At 47.2% G+C, this 16377-nt stretch overlaps 2 pseudogenes; both read left to right on the top strand.

Moving 5' to 3' along the window:
• LOC105551846 overlaps positions 1–9498 on the top strand; it is a 10611-nt pseudogene extending 1113 nt beyond the window's left edge.
• An 845-nt stretch (positions 9499–10343) lies between these two features.
• Positions 10344–10961, top strand: LOC105551845 (annotated as a pseudogene).
• Positions 10962–16377: the final 5416 nt, after the last annotated feature.

Raw genomic sequence — 16377 nt, 5'->3', positions numbered from 1 at the left:
TCAAAAAAAAAAAAAAAAAAAAAAAAAAAAAGAAAGGCCAGGGGCAATATGGCTCACCCTTGTAATCCCAGCACTTTGGGAGGCCGAAGCAAATGGATCACTTGAGGTCAGGAGTTCGAGACCATCCTGGCCAACATAGTGAAACCCCATCTCTACTAAAAATACAAAAAATTCGCTGGGCATGGTGGTGGGCACCTATAATTCCAGTTACTTCGGAGGCTGAGGCAAGAGAATCGCTTGAACCTGGGAGGCGGAGCTTGCGGTGAGCCGAGATCGTGCCACTGCACTCCAGCCTGGGCAACAAGAGCAAAACTCCATCTTAAAAAAAAATAATAATAAAGTCCGGGTGCAGTGGCTCACTCTTATAATCCCAGCAATTTGGGAGGCCAAGGCAGGCAGATCACCTGAGGTCAGCAGTTCGAGACCAGCCTGACCAACATGGAGAAACCCCATCTCTACTAAAAATACAAAAAATTAGCTGGGCTTGATGGTGCACTCCTGTAATCCCAGCTACTTGGGAGGCTGAGGCAGGAGAATCACTTGAACCCGGGAGCAGAGGTTGCAGTGAGCCGAGATCGTGCCACTGCATTCCAGCCTGGGCAACAAGAGCGAAACTCCATCTCAAAAAAAAAAAAGAAGAAGAAGAAAGACAGAAAAAGAGAGCAAGAGAAAGGAAGGAAGGGAAGGGAAGGGAAGGGAAAGTCTGAACTACATTGTTTGAGCATAAATTATAAAACCCCCATTCCAGAGAGGGGCCTGCCCCACACTCAGAAAGAAGGAACACATGCTCAGAGAGGCCAAGAAGAATCTAGACAGACGGGTGTGGCTGGGTTTCCCCACTCATTCTATTAGCATTAGCACATACCCTTTCTGTCCAATTATATTTCAACAAGGATGTCCATACTTTGATGAACCTAAACATAAAAATAGACAATTTACCCTCTGTCTTTAGGTCTTCATTCTGAAGGCCTCTGTGACACATAAAACTCTGATCAAATAAATTTGTATATTTTTCCTCCCGTTAATCTGCCTCTTGTCAGTGATTTTCAGCAAGCCTTCACAGGGCAGAGGGGGAATTTTTCCTTGGCCTTGATGCAAGCTTTTAGTTCCCTTGGGGTGGGAATTGTCTCTGGCTACAGTAAGCTGCTTCAAAAACGGGGCAGGCCTGGAGAATGACGCTAGAATGGCACCTGCAGAGCAGCAATAGTTCATTCCTATCCAGGTCAGAGGGTCCTTGCCCTGGACCCTTCCCCACATCATGACTAGGCACGGGAAGACACACATTCATAGATGCCCTGGCCTCAGAGGAGCAATGAGGCTTCCTGGAAACTCTGGTTTTTCAAAATCATGTCCTCAGAGTGCAGGACACTTTCTCTAACCTCCAATAGGCTCACATAAAGACCTAGGAGAAGGTCAGGGAGTGGCTCACGCCTGTAATCCCAGCACTTTGGGAGGCCGAGGCGGGCAGATCATGAGGTCAGGAGATCGAGGCCATCTTTGGGAGGCTGAGTCAGGAGAATCGCTTGAATCCGAGAAGCGGAGGTTGCAGTGAGCCAAGATTGTGCTACTGCACTCCAGCCGGGGTGACAGAGCGAGACTCTGCCTCAGGAAAAAAAAAAAAAAGACCCAGGAGAATATATGACAAAGTGCTAACAAAGGTTCCTCTGTGCAGTTGGAATATGGGTGATTTTTATTCTATTGCCCTTTTTTGCTCATTATGTTTTCTAAGATTTCTTTTCCTTACATTGAACATGTATCATTTGTTTAATGTTTGTTTGTTTGTTTGTTTGTTTATTTATTTTTGAGACAGAGTCTGTCTCTGTCGCCAGGTTGGAGTGCAGTGGCGCGAACCTGGCTCACTGCAACCTCTGACTCCCTGGTTCAAGCAATTCTTCTGCCTCAGCCTCCAGAGTAGCTCGGATTACAGGCATATGCCACCATGCCCAGCTAATTTTTGTATTTTCAGTAGAGACGGGGTTTCACCATGTTGGCCAGGATGGTCTTGATCTCCTGACCTCGTGATCCTCCTGCCTTGGCCTCCCAAAGTGCTGGGATTACAGGCATGAGCCACTGCGCCTGGCCTGTTTAATGTTTAAAATATGCCGTAAAGAAAGAAAATCCAGCTGGGCACGGTGGCTCACGCCTGTAATCCCAGTGCTTTGGGAGCTCAAGGCAATAGGATTGCTTGAGCCCAAGTTGTTAAAGGCTGCAGTGAGCTATGATCGCACCACTGCACTCCAGCCTGGGCAACAGAGCAAAACCTAGTCTCAAAAGAGAGAGAGAGACAGAGAGAAAGAGAGAGAGAGAGAGAATTCCAACATTGTCTCAGTCTTAAGACCTCCTTCCGGTCAGGCGTTATGGATCACGCCTGTAATCCCAGCACTTTGGGAGGCTGAGGTGGGAGGATCACTTGAGCCCAGGAGTCCGAGACCAGCATGGGCAACATAGGGAGACCCTGTCTCTACCAAAAAAAAAAAACAAACACCTCCTTCCACTTCCTTCTGTCCCCTCTCCCTCCCCTACCTGCTACTCTGGGCTCATTTCCCTGAATCTAAATCTGCTCTAATGCAGGCCTTGCAGGCTCAGAAGGCATTGAGGCCAGGTCATGCAGACAAAGTAAGCTGTGGCTTGGCCAAAAAGAGTGGGAATGATGGGGGCCAGGGAAGCCAGGAGGCCAGCCTAGCCTGGCCTGACTGGAGAGAAAGGTCCTATAAGGTGGGGGAGGGAGTGCCGTCTGCAAAGGGAGCAGAGGCCCCCTGCCGCCTGAGCCTTCCAATGCCAGGCCAGGATTTCTGCACACCCTTTATCCATGCAGTCTATCCCTGTGTGTACTGTGCTCTGCATGGGATAGGACTGCTGGTGCACGTGCCAGGTCAGTACTCATTGTCATGGCATCTACAGTTGGACAGGGGAATGGGCAGAACTCAACTGTATGAGTAAGTAGTTAACTACAGATGTGGCAGGGCTACGAGGAATGCACTCAGCCTACTGCTGTGTGCAGAAGTTGGAATACCCAGGGTCAAATTTCCCAGAAGGCGGCCATTTACGCTGAGTTTGGGAGGAGGATGGGAGTGATGGGGGGTGGGTGGGTATGCAACATTCTGAAGGGAGCAGCACACACAAAGGCCCTGGAGTGGGAAGGAGCCAGGCCGGTGGAGGAACAGAGCAATGGCTGGTGTGGCTGGGGCATGTAAGCATGTTGCCTTCAACATGCTTATGTTAGTTTCCAAGAACTGCCATAACAAAGTATCACAAATTTCGTGGCTAAAAACAACAGATGTTTATTCTCTCATAGTTCCAGAGGCTAGAAGTCTAAAATTAAGGTGTTGGTAGGGCCACACTTCCTCTGAAATCTCTAGAGTAGCAGTCCCTAATCTTTTTGGCACCAGGGACCGGTTTCTTGGAAGACAATTTTTCCATGGATGGGTAGGGGAATGATTTCAGGATGAAACTGTTCCACCTCACATCCAAACATTAGTTAGATTTTCCTAAGGAGCACGCAACCTAGATCCCTCGCATGTGCAATTTGCATGTGCAATTCACAATAGAGTTTGTGGTCCTATGAGAATCTAATGCCACCACTGATCTGACAGGAGGCAGAACTCAGGCTATAATGCTCGCTCACCCACTGCAGCCCAGTTCCTAACAGGCCACAGACCAGTATTGGTCCAAGGCCCAGGGACTGGGGACCCCTGCTCTAGAGAAGGATCTCTCCTTGCCACTTCTACCTTCTGGTATTCCCAGGTGTGCCTGGACCCAATCTCTGCCTACTTCGTCACATGACATTCTCCCTTCTGTGTGTCTCTGTCTTTACATGTCCTTTCTTCTTATGAAGACACCAGGTAAGGTACAGTGGCCTATGCCTGTAATCCTAGTGCTTTGGGAGGCTGAGGCAATCCTGCCAGCCTGGGCAACATAGGGAGACCCCATCTCTAAAAAAAAAAAAAAGAAAGAAAGAAAGAAAAAAAAAAGGAAAAAAAAAAGGCCAGGCATAGTGGCTCATGCCTGTAATCCTGGCACTTTGGGAGGCAGAGGTAAATAGATCACCTGAGGTCAGGAGTTCGAGACCAGCCTGGCCGACATGGTGAAACCCCATCTCTGCTAAAAATAAAAAAAATTAACTGGGTATGGTGGCAGGCGCCTGTAATCCCAGCTTCTTGGGAGGCTAAGGTAGGAGAATCACTTGAACCCAGGAGGCGGAGGTTGCAGCGAACTGCAATCACACCAGCTTGAGCAACTCCAGCTTGAGCAACAACAGCAAAACTCCATCTCAAAAAAAAAAAAAAAAAATTACCTGGGCATGGTGGCTAACGCCTGTAATCCTAGCTTCTCAGGAGGCTGAGGCAGGAGAATCGCTTGAGCCCAGAAGGTGGAGATTGCAGTGAGCTGAGATTGCACCACTACACTCCAGCCTGGGGGACAGAATGAGACTTCATCTCCAAAAAAAAAAAAAAAAAAGCACCACTCGTTGGATTAGGACCCACCCTAATGCCCTCACCTTACTCAGTTGCATCTGCAAAAGCCCTATTTCCAAGTTCCAAGTAAGGTCACATTCACAACTACCACAGGTTAGGATTTCAGCATTATCTTTTTGGAGACACAACTTGATTCATAACAGAGTCAGTGGTATAAGAATGGGACTGGAGGGTGGGTGGGACCATTGTGGCCTGTGGCCAGGGCCTCAGTACCTGGGAAGCGTCACAACAGCTGCATGCATGGGATTGTCCTCAGCAGTCAGACACACATCAGCTGTATTGACAGGCAGGGACATCACAGCTCTTCCAGACTGACCATCTGGTCCTCCGAAGAGGAAGCTGAGGGCCACGGAGGGAAGTTAGGCCCAAGTTCCAGGCTGCCTGGCTCATTGGCTGCAGCTCTCAGGCCGGTGGTGCTGAGTTCCCACACGCCTCTCCACGCCTGCTTCTTCCTCTGGTAGTTGCTTCTTCCCTCCAGACACCTTGGAAGTGCTGGCTCTCATTTCTATTTCCAGCTGAGTTACAGCTCTCACAAGTCTTCCCTGAAACTCATCATCAGTGCTTCTGGTGAGAAATAAGCCCCCATGCTTTCATTCAGGGGACCCTGGGCCTCGGACAGAGTGTGAATGGGGTAGGGAGGCCTCTGGCCTCTACGGAGCCACTCTTTTGCCCACACAACCTCAGTGCCCCTTAATCCTGCCACAACAGGGACATTGGGGGGATTTTAATATCAGTTGATCACAGTAGACCTGGTTTCCAATCTGGTCTCTGCTTCTCCTGGCTGTGTGACCTTGGCCCGGATATGCAACCTCTTTAAACCCAAATTTCCTTATACCTAAAATGGGGATAGCAACATCTTTTATCTGACAGAATTATTTTGAGAATGGAAAGAAAAAATGCATAAATGCATGTGCAGACCTGACTTGTAAATGCTCAGTAATTGTTAAGTTTTGTTTTTTTTTTTTGAGATGGAGTCTCACTTTGTTGCCCAGACTAGAGTGTAGTGGTACAATCTCAGCTCACTGCAACCTCCACATCCCGGAATCAAATGATTCTCCTGCCTCAGCCTCCTGAGTAGCTAGGACTGCAGACACATGCCACCTCACCTGGCTAAGTTTTGTGTTTTTAGTAGAGATGAGGTTTCACCATGTTGGCCAGGCTGGTCTCAAACTCCTGACCTCAAGTGATCCACCCATCTCGGCCTCCCAAAGTGCTGGGATTACAGGTATAAGTCACCTTGCCCAGTCATTTTTTGTTTTTGTTTTTGTTTGCTTGTTTGTTTGTTTTTGAGACAGGGTCTGTCTCCCAGGCTGGAGTGCAATGACAATCACAGCTCATTGCAGCTTTAACCTCCCAGACTCAGGCGATCCTCCCACCTCAGCCTCCCAAGTAGCAGGGACTATAGACTTGTACCACGACACCTAGCTAATTTTTGTGGGTTTTTTTGTTTTTTTTTTGTAGAGATGGGGTTTCACCATGTTGTCCAGGCTGGCTTAGAACTCCTAAGCTCAAGCAATCCACACACCTCAGCCTCGAAAAGTGCTAGGATTACAGGTGTGAGCCACTGCATCCTGCCAGTAATTGCTAACTCTTATCACCCACCACCAGCACCATCACCATCATTATCACCCCTGACAATCAAACTCTTGGAGTTGCCAGCCCCTCTCACCTTGGTTTCTACCTTGGGCTCAAATCACCTCTCCAGCAGACACAGAGATTTGATGTCTAATCCAGGGGTGGCTTCTGGGTCTGACTCCAACTGCCCTTCTGTTATAATTCTATCGTCCCATCATGGAATTAACTATTGTGTCATGGTCTTCCCTAAACAGGGTGCTATCCTAGTAGACATGACAAGGAAAGAGGGGCCAGATGATGGCATGATTGGAGGCAGGGAAGCACAGCTGGCTGGCTGAGCTGGTGCATCTTCAGGAGGTGAACAATGAACTCACATTTTGTTGGAAGGAGGTATCTAGCCGGGTGCAGAGATCTACCATTTATTTATTTATTTATTTTTGAGATGGAGTTTTGCTCTTGTTGCCCAGGCTGGAGTGCAATGGTGTGATCTCTGCTCACTGCAACCTCCGCCTCCCAAGTTCAAGCAATTCTCCTGCCTCAGCCTCCCTAGTAACTGGGATTACAGGCATGCACCACCATGCCCGGCTAATTTTGTGTTTTTAGTAGAGATGGGGTTTCTCCATGTCGGTCAGGCTGGTCTTGAACTCCCCACCTCAGGTGATCCACGCCCCTCAGCCTCCCAAAGTGCTGGGATTACAGGCGTGAGCCACTGCGCCCAGACTTATTTATTCGTTTTGATAATAGCTTTATTGAGCTATGTCATATATTATATAGCTCACCAACTTAAAGCATGCTATTCAATTCAATGGTTTTAAGTATATTCACATAGTTGTGCAACCATCACCACAGTTAATTTTAGAACATTTTTGTCATGCCCAAAAGAAACCTGTACCTTTAGCCATTGATATTGTTTGACTGTATCCCCACCCAAAATCTCATCTTGAATTGTAATCCCCATAATCCCTACATGTCAAGGGTGGGACCAGGTGTAGGTAATTGGAAGATGGGGTGGTTTCCACTATGCTGTTCTTATGATAATGAGTGAGTTTCATGAGATCTGATGGCTTTATAAGCATCTGGCATTTTCCCTGCTTACACTCATTCCATACTGCTGCCCTGTGAAAAAGGTGCCTGCTTCTCCTTTGCCTTCTGCCATGATTGTAAGTTTCCTGAGGCCACCCAAGCCATGCAGAACTGTGAGTCAGTTAAACCTCTTTCCTTTACAAATTACCCAGTCTTGGGTATTTCTTCATAGTAGTGTGAGAATGGACTAATATAGCCATCAACCCCCAACCACCAACACCCCTACCTCATCCCCAGACAACCACTAATCTGCTTTCTGTATCTATAGATTTGCCTATACTGGACACAACATAAATGGAATCATGCAATATGTGATTGTGTCCGACTTCTTAGCATCTCCGGTTTTTTGGCTGTTTTTCAGTGTGTGTTTTTGAGATGGAGTCTCACTCCGTCACCCAGGCTGGAGTGCAGTGGTGCAATCTCAGCTCACTGCAACCTCCACCTCCTGGGTTCAAGCGATTCTCCTCCCTCAGCCTCCTGAGTAGCTGGGATTACAGGTACGAGTCACCATGCCCAGCTAATTTTTTGCATTTTTAGTGGAGGCAGAGTTTCACAATGTTGGCCAGGCTCATCTCGAACTCCTGACCTCAGGTGATCCGCCCTTCTTGATCTCCCAAAGTGCTGGGATTACAGACCTGAGCCACTGCGCCCTGCCCTTAGCCTCATGTTTTACAGGTTTACCTATGTTGTAGCATGTATCGTACTTCATTTCTTTTTATCCTTTTTATTGCCAAAGACATTCCATTGTGTATAATATTCCATTGATATACCACTTTTATTGACCATTAATTAGTTAAGGACATTTGAGTTATTTCCACTTTTTGACTATTATAAATAATGCTGCAATGATCATTGATGCCCAAGTGTTTGTGTGGACATACATTTTCATTTCTTTTGGGTATGTACCTGGGAGAGGGGATGCTTGGTCCTGTGGTAACTCTAGATAAATGAACTTTTGAAAAACTGCCAGACTGCTTCCCAAGTGGTTGCACCATTTTGCTTTCCCACTTGTTATGTGTGAGGGTTCCAGTTTCTCTATATCCTAGTGAATATTTGCTATTCTCTGTCTTTTAAATTCTAGCTATCTAGTGTATATAAAGTGATATCTTATTTTTTTATTTAAAAAAATTTTGGGCCAGGCTCGGTGGTTCTCGCCTATAATCCCAGAACTTTGGGAGGCTGACGCAGGTGGATCACGAAGTCAGGAGATCGAGACCATCCTGGCCAACATGGTGAAACCCCGTCTCTACTAAAAATACAAAAATTAGCTGGGCATGGTGGTGGGTGCCTGTAATCCCAGCTACTTGAGAGACTGAGGCAGAAGAATCGCTTGAACCCAAGAGGCAGAGGTTGCAGTGAGCCGAGATGGTGCCACCGCACTCCAACCTGGTGACAGAGCAAGACTCTATTTCAGAAAAACAAACAAACAAACAAACAAACAAAAACAAACTGGGGGCTGGGTGCAGTGGTTCACGCCTGTAATCCCAGCACTTTCGGAGGCCAAGGTGGGCAGATCACCTGAGGTCAGGAGTTCAAGACCAGGCTGGCCAACATGGCGAAACCCTATCTCTACTAAAAATTAGCCAGGTGTGGTGATGCATGCCTGTAATCCCAACCACCCGGGAGGCTGAGGCAGGAGAATCGCTTGAACCTGGGAGGTGGAAGTTGCAGTGAGCCGAGGTCATGCCACTGCACTCCAGCCTGGGTAACAGAGTGAGACTCCATCTCAAAATAAATAAATACATACATACATACATGAATAAATAAATAAATAAATAAATAAAATTGCTGGGGGCCTATGGTACAGGGTGAGCAGGGCCTGAATCAGGACCCTAACCCGGACCTGACCTGAATTGCAACCCCAACCCAACTGCAACCCTGACCACGCCCCCAGTGCATTTTATAGAGAGGAAGTCAGACAGGGAAGGAGAAGAATAGGATTTGATGTCATCATGTTGTCCGGCATCCACGGGCCTTTATTCAGAGTTGGGTTAGAGCCTCCATCTGGAAAATGTGGATGCTAAGTTGAGCATTATGTGGTTAACCTGACTTATTTTGAGCAGTTGGCGCTCCCGTCTTGAGGAATGCAGATTCCAGCAGTGGCCCAGGGCAAAGAGTGTACGTCATTGATGAGAGCAGGAAAATGAAACTGTTTAGTCAGACTTTCATGGAAGCTGTTTGTGAGATGCTATCTACCCCAGAGACTATAATCGCTGGCACAATCCTAGTCCCTAAAGGAAAGCCACTGGCCCTTGCAGAAGAAATCAGAAACAGAAATGACGTGAAGGTGTTTAATGTCTCTAAGGAAGACAAAAACCACATTCTGCCAGATATTGTGATGTGTGTGCAGAGAAGCAGGAAGTGAAGACAGGAAGTGAAGAAAGACGCACATGTCTTCACTGCTTTTCTACCCGTGAAGGAGTGCCCAGTTCAAGAAGACCCCGATGGAGTCCTGCCTGTTGAGGCTGTATGCCTTTGGGGTTATGAAAGCTTGTGGGCTTTTCTAGTGAAAATGTCAAATGTTTTCCATAAAATGTTTAAAAGATCAAATTAGCCTTAATGCTGGATTGTCTGTACAGGATTAATAATACATTGTGGCTTATGTATGCTTAAAGATTTCTGTTTATTTCCTCTTGCAGTCGTGCACATGATTTGGGTAAATTATGAGATGAGAAATGGTTTTCAAAGTATTGGATGGAATTTGCCCCCCATTGAAGTGTATAAATGTGTTCACAGGGATGGGGGAAAAATAGCTCATTGCCTAATCAATTTTGCAGGTCATGAAAATGAAATTCCTCTCCAGGTGCAGCTTCAGTCTCATGCAACTTAAAATAATAACAGTTATTTGATTTTTTAAAAAATTATTCCTAAAGAAAACCATTTTAGGTTATCTCCCCCAACTCTTACTGTTTGTTTCCTTATTGCTTAATAAATATAAAAATGAATCTAATGGTTACAAACAAACAAAAAAAAATTTAGTCCGGGAGCAGTGGCTCATGCCTGTAATCCCAGCACTTTGGGAGGCCGAGGCCAGCAGATCACTTGAAGCCAGGAGTTCGAGACTAGACCGGCCAATGTGGCAAAACCCCATCCCTACTGAAAATACAAAAAATTGCTTTGGGCCCTAGGTTTGTGTGGTCTGTGTCTCAGACTACCCAAGGTCCCCTCGGATCATCCGGAGAGGCACCCGGACCTGGAGCAGTGAGCAGAATGAATACCTTCTAAGACCAGAGTGGCAGCTCCAGTAATCGAGAACCCGTTTTGAGGTGTAGTGATGCATGGAGGGACTTGGAGCTTGCTATTGGTGGAGTTCTCCAGGCTGAACAGCAAATTAAAGATAACTTGTGAGCGGTCAAAGCTCGGATTCACAGTTGCATAAGCTGTTGCCTGGAATGTCTTAGAAGTCGTGAGGTGTGGCTATATGAACAGGTGGACCTCATCTATCAGCTTAAAAAGGAGACACTTCAACAGCAGGCTCAGCAGCTCTACTGCTTATTGGGCCAGTTCAATTGTCTTACTCATCAACTGGAGTGTACCCAAAACAAAGACCCAGCCAATTCAGTCTCTGCATGACTGAAGAGACTGGGCAGTTTGACCCTTAAGCCTAAAGATTCAACTGTCCTGCTCTTTGAAGCTGACACAACTGCTCTGCGCCAGACCATCACCACATTTGGGTCTCTAAAAATCATTCAAACTCCTGAGCACCTGATGGCTCACGCTGGTTCCTCAAATATTGGGCCCTTCCTGGAGAAGGGAAGCTATATCCCAATGCCAGAGCAGAAGTCAGCCTCCAGTATTGTAGCTGTCCCTCTCGGCCGGGCGCGGTAGCTCAAGCCTGTAATCCCAGCACTTTGGGAGGCCCAGACGGGTGGATCACGAGGTCAGGAAATCGAGACCATCCTGGCTAACACGGTGAAACCCCGTCTCTACTAAAAAAAAATACAAAAAAATTAGCCGGGCGAGGTGGCGGGCGCCTGTAGTCCCAGCTACTCGGGAGGCTGAGGCAGGAGAATGGCGTGAACCCGGGAGGCGGAGCTTGCAGTGAGCCGAGATCGCGCCACTGCACTCCAGCCTGGGCGACAGAGCGAGACTCCGTCTCAAAAAAAAAGGAAAAAAAAAAAAAAAAGGAGTTTCTCTCTTGTTGCCCAGGCTGGAGTGCAATGGCATGATCTCGGCTCACCGCAAACTCCGCCTCCCGGGTATTCTCCTGGCTCAGCCTCCCGAGTAGCTGGGATTACAGGCATGTGCCACCATGCCTGGCTAATTTTGTATTTTTAGTAGAGACAGGGTTTCTCCATGTTAATCAGGCTGGTCTTGAACTCGCGACATCAGGTGATCCCCCTGCCTCTACCTCCCCAAATGCTGGGATTACAGGCATGAGCCACTGTGCCCGGCCTACCTTTTCTTTTGTTACTTTTCCTTTTGGTACCATAGCTAAGAAACTCTTGCCTAAGCAAGGTCACAAATATTTATGCCTATGTCTTTTTCTAAGAGTGTAAATAGTTCTAGCTCTTATATTTAGGTATTTGATCCATTTTGAGTTCTTTTTTATATGGTGTGAGATACTAATTCACATTTATTCTTTTCCATGTACATATTCAGTTGTCCCAGCACCATTTATTGGAAATACTATTCTTTTTCACCTTAAATTGTTTTGGCACCCTTGTTGAAAATAAAAATCAACTGACAGGGCTGGGCACATTGGCTTATGCCTGTAATCCCAGCACTTTGGGAGGCCGAGGCGGCGGATCACTTGAGGTCAGGAGTTCGAGACCAGCCTGACCAACATGGTGAAATCCCATCTGTACTAAAAATACAAAAATTAGCCTGACGTGGTGGCACATGTCTGTATTCCCAGCTACTCAGGAAACTGAGGCAGGAGAATCACTTGAACCTGGGAGGCAGAGGCTGCAGTGAGGCAAGATTGCATCACTGCACACCAGCCTGGGCAACAGAGCAAGACTCCAGCTCAAAAAAAAAAAAAAAAAAAAATCAACTCACTGTAAATGTGAGAGTTTATTCTGGATTCTCAATTCTTTTCCACTAATATAGATGTCTTTTTTTTTTTTTTGGACGGAATCTCTGTCACCCAGGCTGGAGTGCAGGGGCACTGTGTCAGCTCACTGCAACCTCTATCTCCTGGGTTCAAGCAATTATCCTGCCTCAGCCTCCCAAATAGCTGGGATTACAGATGGGCACCACCACTCCAGGCTAATTTTTGTGCTTTTGGTAGAGACGGGGTTTCACCATGCTGCTCAGGCTGGTCTCGAACTCCTGACCTCATGTGATCTGCCCACCTCTGCCTCCCAAAGTGCTGGGATTACAGAAATGGGCCACTAGGCCTGGCCTTTTTTTCTTTTTCTTTTTTTTTGAGACAGGCTCACTCTGTCACCTCGAATTCGAATTCCTGGGCACAGGTACTTCTTCTACCTCAGCATTCTAAGTAGCTGGGACCACAGACGTGAACCACTACACCCAGCTAAATTTTGTATCTTTTGTAGAGAAGGGGTTTTACCATGTTGCCCAGGCTGGTCTGGAACTGCTAGCCTCAAGTGATCTGCCCACCTCAGCCTCCCAAAGTACTGGAATTATAGGCATGAGCCACTGCGCCTGGCCAAGACTCGCTTTTTACTGCATATGCTTTTGCACTTTTGTACTTTTAAACTTTTAGTTTTAGTTTTATTTATTTATTTATTTTGAGACAGAGTCTGTCGCTCAGGCTGGAGTGCAGTGGCAGGGTCTCAGCTCACTGCAACCTCTGCCTCCCGGGTTCAAGCGATTATCCTGCCTCAGCCTCCTGAGTATCTAGGATTACAGGTGTGTCTAGGCCAGGCACGGTGGCTCACACCTATAATCCCAGCACTTTGGGAGGCTGAGGCGGCTGGATCACCTGAGGTCAGGAGTTCAAGACCAGCCTGACCAATACAGTGAAACCCCATAACTACTAAAAATACAAAATTACGGCTGGGCACGGTAGCTCACGCCTGTAATCCCAGTACTTTGGGAGGCAGAGGCAGGCAGATCACCTGAGGTCAGGAGTTTGAGACAAGCCTGGCCAACATGGAGAAACCCCATCTCTACTAAAAATACAAAAATTAGCCAGGGGTAGTGGCGTGTACCTGTAATCCCAGCTACTCTGGAGGCTGAGGCAGGAGAATTGCTTGAACCCGGGAGGCGGAGGTTGCAGTGCCATTGCACTCCAGCCTGGGCAACAAGAACAAAACTCCATCTCAAAAAAAAAAAAAAAAAAAAAAAATTACCCGGGCATGGTGGCAGGCACCTGTAGTCCCCCCAGCTACTCGGGAGGCTGAGACAGAAGAATCACTTGAACCTGGGAACATCCCACTGCACTCCAGCCTGCATAACAGAGCAAGACTCTGTCTGGAAAAAAAAAAAAAAAGATGTGTATAGGCCTGGTGAGGTGGCTCACCCCTGTAATGCCAGCACTTTGGAAAGCTGAGGCAGGATTATTTGAGCCCAGCAGTTCGAGACCAGCCTGGGCAACATGGTGAGATTTTTGTCTCTACAAAAAAAAGAAAAAAAAAAGTCCACAAGTTATCTGATACTTCTCCCTTCAAAAAGGGAAGCCTAATTTCACTCCCAAATATAGAACTAACTATGTCCTAAACAGCACTGTGGCTTCCTCTTCGATCTCTTTCTTGGATCACTTGCTCTGGTGAAAGTCGTCTGCCCCGCCATAAAGATACTCAAGCAGCCCCATGAAGAAGTCCAAGTGGTGGAGCTACAAGGCCTGCTATCAACAATAGGCAATATCTTGCCAGGTCTATGAACCGGCCACCTTGGCAGTGAACCCTTAGTCCTAGTCAAGCCTTCAGATGATTGCATCCCTGGCTGACATCCTGATTGCAATCTCATAAGAAACCCTGAGCCAGATTATCCAGGTAAGTCACTCCCAAATTCCTGAATCTCAGAAACTGTAAGATAATAAACATTATATTTTAAATTTTTAATTAAAATGGACGTGTATTGCTTGTATAATCAAAACAGAGAAAAAAGGAAATAAGAGAAAAATGGAAATAAAACTCGGTCTTAGGTTCATTAACACAGCTGTGTGATCCCCAGATGGGGGTATCTTGGTCTTTCAGCAGTTTGAGTGAAGACTCCTTGAGGGCTTTGAAGGGCCACAGGTATACTTCGAGTTATGATCAAAAAGTTGATGCTGGGCCAGGCGCAGTGGCTCATGCCTGTAATCCCAGCACTTTGGGAGGCTGAGGCAGGTGGATCACCTGAAGTTGGGACTTCAAGACCAGCCGCCTGACCAACATGGAGAAACCCCATCTCTACTAAAAACACAAAATTAGCTGGGCATGGTAATACATGCCTGTAGTCCCAGCTACTCGGGAGGCTGAGGCAGAAGAATCGCCTGAACCTGGGAGGCAGAGGTTGGGATGAGCCGAGATTGTGCCATTGCACTCTAGCCTTGGCAACAAGAGCAAAATTCCATCTGAAAAAAAAAAAAAAAAAAGGTTGATGCTGGCTGGATGTGGTGGCTCACATCTGTAATCTCAGCACTTTGGGAGGCCGAGGCGGGTGAGTCACTTGAGGTCAGGAGTTCAAGACCAGCCTGACCAACACGGTGAAACCCCATCTCTACGAAAAATACAAAAATTAGCCGGGCATGGTGGCACACGTCCATAATCCCAGCTACTTGGGAGGCTGAGACAGGAGAATCGCTTGAACCAGGGAGGCAGAGGTTTCAGTGAGCCAAAATTGTGCCACTGCACTCCAGCCTGGGCAATAGAGAGAGACTCTATCTCAAAAATTAGAAACCAATGGCAGATGTTTTCTTGGGCCATGTTAGTGGAAATGCAGTGCCTGCAAGAGAGGTAACCTACATCAGGCTAGATCTGGGCCTTGAACACTGTCATTGAGATGGCATTCAGGGGCCCAAAGGTGCTTCTTCCTTCATCTTGGGCCTGTTCCCTCATAGTTCCTTCCTCCTTCGTGTGCTCCCGAAAGACTGGGCTTATCTGCCTCCAGACACTCCGTACTCTCTCTCACTGCTTAGGTGGCTCTTCCCACCCCCTCTTCCATGAGGCTGCATTTTCCAGTGAGCAGAGTAAGCTCGGAGCATCAGCAAAACTCTCTGCTTTTCTTTGAAACTTTGAACTTCATGGATGTTGCTCACCTTCCGCCTAACCACAGGAGATGGCCCCAGAAAGTCTTCCCAGTCCCCATGTGGGTGAGGGCCTTGCCTCCTGTTCCAGGTCCACCCACATCTTTCCTATTTGGCCGTGACCGTGCCTTATTATTACTGTTGGTTTGGTTGTTGGCTTCTTACACAGACTATAAGCCACAGGAGGACAGGCCTCAACCTTATTTATTATCTGCTATGGCCCCAAGGCCTGGCACACAGCCAATGCTCTGTATAGAGTCATGAATGAGTGAACAAACAAATAAATGAACAAACTCAGGGCACCGGAACAATCTCTTAAAGTGCCTGAAGGGCCAGGTTTGGCAGAAGAGCCTTCCTCTTTACGAACACAGATGGCAGAAGTAGGACAAGTCAAAGTGAATGTCAAATTTTGGTTCTAAATCAGGAAGAACCTTCTAATAACATGGACTGCATTGCGAAGTAGTGAGCTGTGGTCACCAAAGGGATTTACAAGAAGGCTGGTGGACTCTCTATGAGGAACAGGCTGCAGAAAGAATTCCAGAGAGGACAGAGGTTGTGAATTCCCAAGGTCCCACGCCAGCTGGGCTGTTGAGGAAGCCATGAATGTATCTTTATGGCGAGGGAGGATTGAGGAGATAGATTTTTTTTCCACTTGAGGAACTTGCTTTTATTGTTTGTTTGTTTTTGCTTTTTTCACTTTTTTGAGACAGTCTCACTCTGTCGCCCAGGCTGGAGTGCAGTGGCCCGATCTCAGCTCACTGCAACCTCCACCTACCAGGTTCAAGTGATTATTATGCCTCAGCCTTCTGAGTAGCTGGGACTACATACAGGCACTACATGCCACCATGCCTGGCTAATTTTTTTTTTTTTTTAAACAGAGTCTCGCTCTGTTTCCCAGGCTGGAGTGCAGTGGCACGGTCTCCACTCACTGCAAGCTCTGCCTCCCAGGTCGACACGCCATTCTCCTTCCTCAGCCTCCGGAGTAGCTGGGACTACAGGCGCCTGCCACCATGCCCGGCTAATTTTTTTATATTTTCAGTAGAGATGGGATTTCACCATGTTAGCCAGGATGGTCTCGATCTCCTGACCTTGTGATCCGCCTGCCTC

The sequence above is a fragment of the Mandrillus leucophaeus genome, unplaced genomic scaffold, assembly GCF_000951045.1.
Source record: "Mandrillus leucophaeus isolate KB7577 unplaced genomic scaffold, Mleu.le_1.0 Scaffold534, whole genome shotgun sequence".
Lineage (NCBI taxonomy): Eukaryota > Metazoa > Chordata > Mammalia > Primates > Cercopithecidae > Mandrillus > Mandrillus leucophaeus.
The sequence above is the reverse complement of the archived record's forward strand: the minus strand, read 5'-3'. Positions and strand labels throughout refer to the sequence as shown.